This window comes from Myiozetetes cayanensis, unplaced genomic scaffold, assembly GCF_022539395.1.
Source record: "Myiozetetes cayanensis isolate MyiCay16 unplaced genomic scaffold, myiCay2020 scf4, whole genome shotgun sequence".
In the NCBI taxonomy this organism is placed as follows: Eukaryota; Metazoa; Chordata; class Aves; order Passeriformes; family Tyrannidae; genus Myiozetetes; species Myiozetetes cayanensis.
In genome coordinates, this window is record NW_026087631.1 from 43,065,918 (window position 1) to 43,076,709 (window position 10,792).

Consider the following 10,792-nt stretch of genomic DNA (forward strand, 5'->3'; position numbering starts at 1 on the left):
ATGTGCTAACATTATCCATACACAGTGCACTCCATATACTGCAATAAAATTTTGGCATAAGAAGCTTAGAGTGCAACATGACTTTATAGTATATTATATAAACCACTGAATACTTTCATGAAGGTAACAGCATTCACTCATTGCTGAGATAAGCTAGTTTTGACTGCTGACCTGTAAGACAAAAGGAGACACCTAAACAAGTTCTCTGGAGACACCTAAACAACTCTGTGACCTTAAAGGTAAAAAAATGTCATTGATCCTTGCTGGAAGATACTGCATGTTTGGTTGTTTAGAGACTTCTTGGTTTTTTGACTGGAGGTGCTAGAGCCAGGTGAGATTGCTTGTTGTAAATCATATGTTTAATAAAATTTCATAGTCATAACATCAGTGTTCCTAGTAATTAAATTTTACTGACAGTATTGAACCACAGAATCATAAAATGGTTTGGGTTGGAAGGAGCCTTTTAAGAGCACGTAGTTTCAACCCTGCCATTGACAGGGACACCTTGCTCTAGACCAGAGCTCCATCCAACCTGTCCTTGAACACTTTCAGGGATGGGAAATTCACAACTTCTCTGGGCATCCTCTGCCAGTGCCTCACCACCCACACAGTAAATGATTTCTTCCAAATATCTAATCTAAACCTACTCTCTTTCAGTTTGAAGACATTCCCGCTTGTCCTGTCACTCACTACATGTTCTTGCAAAAAGTCCCTCTCCAGCTCTCTCATAAGACCCCTTCAGGTACTGCAAGACCATACTGACGTATCCCTGGAGCCTTCCTTTATCCAGGCTGAACAACCCCATCTCTCAGCCTGACTTCACAGGAGAGATACTGATAACCTTGGTGTCTTTCCTCTAGTCTCATTCCAACAGGTCTACATCCTTCCTGTGCTGGAAGTCCACATGGGGACTCAAGGGCAGAGTGGAGGGGCAGAATCACCTCCTGGCCACACTGTTCTTGATGCTTACCAGGTTGGTTTTCTGGACAGTGAGTGCACATTTCCTCTTGATAGCAAGGTGCAAGATGATGAATACCAGTCATATGATTAGATCAAGAAGTGTGAATGTTTTAATATGGACTACATGATTTTTGCTGTTATTTCTGATTATGGTTACATCCACTCAACTTTAGAAACCATAATTCATCTCCCATCCCTATTATAATGGTAGGTTGGATGGTGACAGTGTTGGGTCTATTTAAAACAGTTAGAAATCTGAAAGGATACTGAATACTGAATGTTGGCAGAGTTCTTTTTGTTACAATCAATAAAAAATGAGGAGATGGCCTTAGAAACCAAATGTCTTGGTTCTTCCTTTTGAACATTAATGTGACGAACGTTGAAGGTGGATAGGGAAGGAGACCTCCAGGCTAGAGGCTTTTCCTTTTACCTCTAGCTCAGGAGAGGGAAGGTGCTCCCTCCCTTCCCCCCAACCACGTGGTGTCCCATGGCCCCCGAAGAGACCACAGGACATGGCTGCAGCAGGCAGGGCGAGCAGGCAGAGAGCGTTTATTGTTCTGGGTAACTGCTTAAGTACCTTTTAGGGTGATTACAATGTAACCAGTGGGGGTCCAGGAGGTCTCACAAACAACCAATGACAATAAGGGGTTAACAACCAATAGATGAGCTTTCAGTTATCTCTTAGACATTCCAAAGGTACAGGTAAGACTAAAGGGATCTTGGGAAGAAGAAGGGTTTACACAAAGAGTTACAGAGCCATTTTTGAAGCATGTTCACTTTAAACGACTTACAACTTCTACATCTTTTTATATATTGCAAAGCTACCCCAACATTAATGAGCATTATTTCAAACACTTGAATGCCACAATTAACCCTGGCATATCTGCTTAAATGCTACTGAGCACATTCCTGTAATATGGTAATTGCCAAAGCAAAGTCTTAGTTTACATATTTTAGTTGATAATTCCAGAGTTCTAGTGATGGCGATAAATACATGGTGAAAAATTGCAGCACAGGAGCTTTTGAAAGCTTTCATTTCTTTTAAGGAGAAAAAAAAAGCAAAAGTGTGAGACAGATGTTTAAAGGTTGTTTGCTACAGCATCTTAAATATCTGTAAGTGCTAGATGGTTCATGTTGTAGACCACATCTAACAAAAAAGATCCAGTGGAAAAGCTAGGGAAATCACTTTTGGGGAAAAAAGTGGTTGTTGTGTGTCTCAGTGTTTCTTGGTGTGCCTATTATTTATCTTTTATTTTTTTCCTTGCTGTGGCTACCAAAACCTCCATGAATTAAATATTTTCCACATTTCTTTTCATGGTGAGAAAAGCTGGGCCTTGAGAAAGTTGTTCCTTAAAATAAGACTCATGTCCTTTTTTCCTGTCTTGCTTGCACTAAGTTCTCTCTCTGTTTACAATCCCTGTATTCTAGATTTTTTTCTCAATTGTTTCTTCTGTTGAAGCAAGGAATTTATGTACTTGTGCACATAAAAATCTGCTCATCTATCATTATGCTGAATTTTGAACGCCTGTTCAGAATTAGGCTCAGCAGTTTGCATATGTTTTTATGCCTGTAGACTGTCATCATTGTATCTTCTCAGGTCTTACATTCTCCCTCTCAATAAGGGATTGTCTTTTCTCTATCTCTCAGTCTTGTCCTGACACTCTTCAGAGCTTTACCCTTTTAATAAACTTCCTTCTGTCCCGGGTTCAAGAATGAAGACAGTGCTTTTATTTTTGTACCTGTTTGATTTTGTGAATTTTTTTCATTCCTTCAATAGCTATGCTTGTACAGACACTTCAGAATACTGGTTTACGTAAGGAAAAAGGTAAAGCAAACCTGCCTTTGTCTCTCTAGTGTGGTACTTAAAGTATATAACCACATACTGCATGCTCACTCTCAAGAGTTATTGATGCTAACATTACAACTAAGTTGCATTTTCTCCATTTACAATTAGAGCAGATACAGAGAGATCTGTCCTAGGGATTGACCCTGACCTAAGCTGGTTGATAAATGAGAAACTGTGAAATGACATCCTCTCAATGTCCGGAGTGTGATAAATCCCAAAGTGGGATAGAACTGAGATGGTAGTTTTTCTTGCACCATATCAGGCTCAAGCCCTATTCCTGTCTCTCCATGCCCACTGCAGTAGCTTTTACACTTTTTACAGCCTAATTAAAGATTAATTGAACCAAAGAGGCAGACTGAAAAAGGGCATGTGGCCATGCAGTTGGAGCACTCACTGTGGAGTGACTGGAAATACTCTTAATTCCACTTATGCACATTGTTCAGTAACTGTTCCTGAAATAGCATTGAGAATCCAATTTTTTGTTTCATTTTGTATTTCAAATTTTACTTTTAGTGTATAAGTCTTACTAATAGGAATCAAGTCATATTTTTCCTGTGGTGGTGGAAGCATTTTTTAGCCTTTTGATGGGAAGCAGAAGAAGCCCTGTCAGCCGGGAAATATGCTGAGGCCAAGGCCCAAAGTGATTGTTGCACACCGGGTAACTTCATCACCTCTAAGTACCTCAATCATTACACAAGCATTTCATCTAATGACAGGTTAAATAATAACAGGCCTTGAAGCAAAGACCAGGGAAAGGCCCTTGTGAAGTGAAATCCCTTTCATGTTACCACCAGCCCCTGGATCGCAGTGCACAAGGACTCTCAGAGCAGTGGGAAGGCCTCACCTCTGAGGTGAGACAGGCGACTCAGGACATTCCCCTCATGAGGGAATGCCTTGAAAGAGTACTTCGAGCAGCATCTCTGCCTCACAGGAGCATCGTACCTGCTGATCCTTAACTCTCTATCCTGGGACTTGCTGCAGGGCTGTCCTCCAGCTGTCCTGCATGGAGCTAGTGTTAGGAGACTCAGGAAGGGAGCTGGTTCTTAGTGCTAAAAGAACCACCCTGGAACACAGAGCCAGGTGTGTGGATTATAGTGCCGTCTGACTAGGGAAGTTGAGCACTTCAGTCCCATCAGAATGAATGCATGATGCACAGAGACCTTTTGAGTGATGCCTATCAAATGCACGGCCCGTGGCACTGCATGACATTTGGGTGTCTGCAAGGTAAGGTGCCAGCTAAATGGAGTTTTCAGGCTGAGTAGATAATTCCTCACTGAACGCCTACACAAAGGGCCTCTCTTTTCCCTGGATCTGGCCCAGGTTCATACTAGCTGTGGTTTGATTGTTACATACCTCCTAAGGGTTACATTTTCTGTAAAGGACTCACGCAGTAATCTATTCAAAAAAAGTAATCTTCCATTGCCTCAAGACAGGCAAACTCTTTTGTTATTGTCATTGTGAAACTGAAGCACTTTTACATAGTTCAGTCTTTAAACATTCTCTTTTATTCCCATACAAGAAAGTCTAGTTCTGATAACAGCCCAGGATTTTAGTATTTCATTTTAGCTAAAGAGAAGAAGTCCAATGAGAAATATGGTAGTTTTTATTCCTTAATTTATGTCCTTTTTTGTCTAAAGTAGAGCAGTGAAATCTTGCTAACAACATATAATCAAAGTAAAATAATCTTGTCTGTAATTTTACTGTTTTAGCAATTCTTGAAGTAAAAATGCACCTCTGTGTACGAATTTGCTCACCTACTACTTTTAAGCTTCAGTAAGAACTGCTCAAATTGTACAATAGTTGGCATTTTTGCTATATTTTACGCATGTAATTTGTCATCAGTTTGTGCCTCTTAAAAGCTTGGCACTGATTTCTTAAAAAGTCTCTTCTAGTTGCAGTGCTCCTTTGTTCCTTTCAAAAATTAGTTTTCCTTCCTGAGGCTCCTTGGTAAAAGACAGAAGAAAGTATAGAAGCAGAGGTATTATAAACTGAAGCAGATGGCATTTTGGGTTTGGAGAATATAATGAAGCTTGCACACAATGTAAATTGTCCCATAACTGAGTGCATTTCTTGCACTGTGTTGAAAATCAACCAGACATTTCCAGGAGTATTTTCACATAATTTAAGAAGGTGTCAGTAAATAACTTGCAAATAAACAGAATCATTCCAAAGTGGGAAAACTTGAAGAGGTCAGTAAATTAGCTAATGCAAGGAGTTTGACTGGCTGATGCGTTTGAAGATGTCTAGCCCTTTCTCATGTTTAAAATGTTTAAAATTCCCATGCAACTCAGAGACTATTAGTAATTCATGTTACTGAAAACATCAAGATACAGAGAAGCATTGTATAGACTCATTCCCAATCACTTCCTTTGGGAACTGTCAATAGCATGATTAAATCAGATTTGACCAATTCATCATGGTCAGTTGGGGATAGATTTCCCCAAGGAAGGTGAAATAAACTTTGTCATGGCAAAAATTTAAATGTCTTTTCAGATCAAGAGGTAGCTTGAGTGGGATTTTTTAATGTTCTCTAGCATAGTGTCAAGACTGTTCTATTTCACCAGAGAAAAATGCTTATAGTGCACTTTGGAGAAGAAATCCATGTGCTACTTTGACACTAACTATTTACTTACCATAATACGCTGTATTTTTAGGGATGAACAGAATCGTATTATACCTGAAAATTTCTGGAACAGGCGTCAGAGAATATTAATACAGCTACAGAGACAAAACCAGTGTCTTCAGTATAAAACAATAAGCAAACAACATCTCCCTTGCTTGTTTGTTTGTTTGTTTATTTTAATGCTCATACTAGTCTTTGAATTGTCTTATCTCCTGTAGTCCTTCCCCTTTTTTTCTGTCAACACGTTCTTGGATTACTACTCTTTGCCATGATGTATATTTAAAACTTACTAATTTTTTATTCATTCTTTAAGATTAGGTTCCTATATTTTATGCAAAATATAATATCAACCTTATATTAAATACAGGAAGAGTTGCCAGTCATAAGTCTTGCATGTGCAAGGGGGCAAAGTTTTTATATCTGATTATGCTCCCCTTCATCAGTGTTAAGTAGAACCCTTATTACAACCCAGTAGAGCACAGTCTGTATATAGAGATGGCTGTTTATTATCTACAATAACATAAACCCTCCTACTTGATTTTGCTTAAACTACAAGTGGTCACAGTTATGTTTCTTCAGGTATCCAGGGGTGATTTTTCTTTCCCTCAATACAAAAAATAATACTGGGTCATAATGATCTAATTCGGAAAGAGGAAATCTCTCATCCATTTGAGAAAAGTAAAATAGTTTATGGAAGATATGTACATGAGCTGGAAGATATTCGGGCAGAAAGAAGGGAGTTATCACAGGTGCTTCCTTAAATTGAGATGTTTTTGTTCTTTTTTTTTAAAGATAATATACTTTATCAAAGAAATGCTGTTGAACTAGAATATCAGGGTTAAACTATGACACCAGCAGAAGAGAATCAGACTCCATCTCGTTGTCCATACAGTGTCTATAGAAGACTTTGCTTCCTTAATCTCAAAGAACAGAGTTTGACTGTAGTTGAAAAGGGTATTTGTAGGTTCTTTCTGCAACAATTCCTCCAGTTTATTTTCTACCAGCTTGGGAAACTGTGCAATTGCATTGTCCATGCTCTTGTTTTACTGCATATTTCATCTGTATGAACTTCATGCCTTTCAGAGAAAATCTGTCATTGCTTTTTGTTCCTCTTGCGCCATTCTCATTCCCAATACTGGAGGAAATCTCTGCACAGTGGAGTTTAAGTCCTCTGCAGGACTGCTTGTAGAGCTCACAGTCTGGCAGACAACAGATAAGTGAAGAGTGTAGGAACCTGAAGGCAATGGCAGCAGAAACAAGCAGTCCAGGGACACCTCCAGCCCACAGCACAGAAAGAAGCTCTGGGTAGCTCATGACACTTGCAAGTGAAGGGAGAAACAGGTTTTGGAACATAGGCATGCACCTTAGTAGGACAGGCAGCTTGCCTCCAGCCATAGATATGGCAGCTAAGGGAGTGTACAGGAGCCTTATCTCCAGTTAGCTATCCCCAACTCTGTGTTGCAGCAGTTGTTGTCATGTGGTATTAGCTGTAACACTGATCAGCATGCTATTGAGACAAGGGGAATGTTTCTTGGAAGAAATGATCTAGAACTCCAGCTTCTGCTATAAAGCACAGTTGCTTAGGGAACAAAACAACTGTATGATGTGAGGCAACTTTTAAAATTAAACCATCCACCTATGCTGTGCACTTGGCTTATGTACCTAGCACACTTCCTTTCTTGTTCACCTGTTGTGTTGAACGCCCCCACATATTTCCCAAAGCCCTCAACTCTTTGCGTCTCTCAGAAGACTCCAAGAAAAACAAAATTGCACCAATCAACCTGATAAGCAGTCCTAGAACTGAAAGAATCTGTGCAGCCAAAAGACAATTTTTAGCCTTCAAAACTAACGAATACAAAAGGCCTTAGATGTCTAACTGAATAGTTCTGATTACACACAGTTAAAGAGCAGTGGTATACACCTAGCACAGTTCCTTTCTCAGATGTCTGTTATTTGCTATTATTACAGAGACAATTAGATATCTCAAGGTGGGATTTAGCAAATCCCATCCAAATACTTTTTATATTTTGTACTATGAAGTTATGAAGCATAAACTTCTTTTCTACTAGTTATTTCTGGATGTAAATCAGACAGTAAGTACAGAATAATTAAAGCTGCAAATGGCCACATAAAAAGCTTTATTCTTTGCTCTCCCAAGGTGAAGTTTGATGTCAATACACTATTTTTACCATTACAAAATATTTCAGAGTAATGTGGATAAATTGACTAAAAACTGAAGCTGAATACTGCAACGGACAAAGAATGAATACAAGTATATAGGTCTCCACACTCATTACTGAAGAATTAGAAATGCTACATTACTTTCTTAGAATGTAATATGGCCATAGGACAATACATAATTTTAAAATGTGAAAGAATTTAATGAGCCTTATGCTACTAAAGAAAATTAGTTTCTGAACTTGTGATCAAATGCTTGCATAGAGAATAACTATGCCTCTTTTTTCCTGCAATATTTCTTCTGAAATACTTTCCTCACAAATGGTTTAGAATAATTTGTTGGATAGTACTGCCAGTCCTCCCTAAGTAGGAGGACAGAAGTGAGGGACAGTGCTAACAAATATTGTTTCTGTGCATCAGATAGGCTGAATTAATCAAAAATGTTGGTGTCTATTTAGGCAAAACGGTGACATTTGTTATTTCAGGCTGTAAGGAGGCTTGACTTGAGGCTCTGTGCCCTCATAAACTGGGAAATACAGATCTGTTCCCAGACTGCCTGAAATATGGAGACTGATGTTTACATTATTATGATGAGCATTCCTTCCTGGGTAGTTTTTGTCCTTACCCACTTGGCAGCTCTAGATTCGAGCTACCCTGGTCACCTATGTGGTAAGGAAGTAACTGAGACTGACTCAAAGAAATCTCTACACAGTAGGCACTGCATAGCACAAGCACACCTTTATTCCAGCTGGGGGCCTTGCCAGGGTTAAACCGCCAAAAGCACATCCAACAAGTGTCAAAACTCAAGAGGTTTTTATACACTGGAGTAAACAACTTCAAAATTTTATCTTTCACATACATCTTATGAGAGTTGGTACAAAGTTTGATTTGTAGCTGTCTTATCTAACTATACATCTGGTTACCTGTTCCCTATACCTATTGTTATATATTTGTTGCATAAAGCCTTATCATTTCAAGCAATTAGGCCACCACCCATCCCCTGGTCCCCTTGCAAAGTTATTGATCATTACTGTTACATGCTGAAGTTCTCATGTGTTATCTTAACCCCCTCAGATAGGCAGGCTTACATGCGGTTACATTCCCTTCCTGTGTTTTTCTTCGGTCAGGTGGGCCTCTTGCAAGTGGTTTTATTCCCTTCCTGTTTTATATTACCCATTCAGTGAGGTAGGCCTCCTCTTGCAAGCAATTATATATTGCAGAGTCACACTTCTGCTAAGTTTCAAAGGTTATGCTAACATAGTCAAGCTTTATTTTATTGTCTCTGTTTCAATACCATGGTATAATGTTAGGTGGCCTGCTTAACAAAACTCCACTTTGTGATGAGTTATTTTGTCCTCATATCAAGTGTTTCAGCAGTACAGCTCAAGTGGTATTTTTTAGGACTTCTGATATGAGGGTGCATACTCTGTACTTCAGTAGAAGGTTTATGTTTTAGACGATGATGTGTAATGCTCTCGACTGTCCAAGGGGTAAGTAGACTACTTGACTGCAATCAGTGCATGCAAGATAACGTTTGGACTTGGGAAACTTCTCAGAATTGCTACAACCAACGTGGTTTGCTATGGTCCTCTGCCCTCCATTGAATCAGCATGTTGCTTAGTATATACTTCTGCAATAAAGCCACTTCAAGAGCTGACTTGTTGAAAATTGCCCTTTATATATGCCTGCTTTTTGGTTTCGTTCCCTGCACCAGCTCACTGTGGGTTTGCGCAAGCTCAAAAGGCACTCTAGCAAAGGAGCTTAAAACACACAGGTCAAGATGGAAGATAAGTGGACTGTGGAAACCTGAACTGAATCCATGAAATTTCATCATTTTCAGGGAGGAAGAGGGGAGGGGAATGACGGAACGTTACCTTGTATAGTATGTTGTACTGGCTGTTGTTTACATTCACACAAAAATTCATATTCAAAGTTTAGTCTGGGTTGTTTTTTTATTTTTCTTTTATCTCTTTATCCTCTTTTGCATTTGTTCCCTTACTTGAGTGTATGCTTAAAAATCTTATATTTTACAGCCATTTTCAAAGATCTTATTTTGATCCCCTTGATGTTCTAGTTAAAAAAACATGGCCTAGAGAACACTAATGACTATGTCAATCAAAAAGTTTCTAAAAATTAAGGATTTCTAAACTCCAGAGGTGCTCCAACTATGCCTCATTTCCCTGGACATTCTCCTTACTTATTCCTTCCTAGGAGAGTATCAGAGTGGTATATGAACAATTTCTTTTTTTTTATCTGGTAACAGAAATGCCTTGTAAGGGAGATTTTGAATTTTTTATTCTGGTTTAATGTATGAGTAGGTTCTCTTTTTCCCAGCAGAACATAATCTTCTCCCTCAGTGAGTTATGTGGTTTGTGCATTCACTCCAGATATGGGAAAATTGAACTGACTTCCTCTTCAGGAGATGGATTTTACGCTTCTCAACAGAGTGCCATAAATACCCACCCCTCAGACAAGTGATCTTGCTCCGTGCTAGTAAAGCTGATTCTTTGTCTAAACCAAAACATTGAGTAAGGGCCTGGGATCCTCCTGAGCAATTTCAAACAGTGGAGCTGAAGGTTCATTACTTCTCTATTACAACCAAGGCAGGAACAAAACCAAACCTAGCTTCTGCCAAGTAATCTAGCAAGGAGCTGGGAGAGTTTTCTGAAGTGGGAGCCTCTGTTGAAGGTTCTATAAAATACTTCAGTAAATGTCAAGAGGCCACAAAATGAGACATCAACATAAGGTCTTCTCAGGCCTTTTAAGTTACAGAATAAAAGGATGTTTCTTAGTGCAGTTTTATGACTTCTTGGTTTTCCTTAAATGAGTGTCCCCAAATGAAACTTTTGTTTCAGGCTTAAAGATCAATTTTGTGTTAAATTGACCAGAATTTCTTTATCTTCTATTTCAATCTCCAGAAGAGCTGACAAAAATAAGTTTAGCTTGATACAAACCAAAAATGATTTTGCTTTTTTCTTTGATTCAAGAGCAGAAGTCCCAGTTGAAAGGAACTCAGAATGCTGAAGACCATTGCCCTGCCATTTTCATAATGTATATATCACTTCTTCATTATTTAAACACCTTTCTGGGAACAGCTATCAAGTACTGTATTGCTTGAAAACAGTTCACTCTAATATTTTCAATCATTTGTTTACAGTACATGTTGCAAGTATGTTAGATAATAT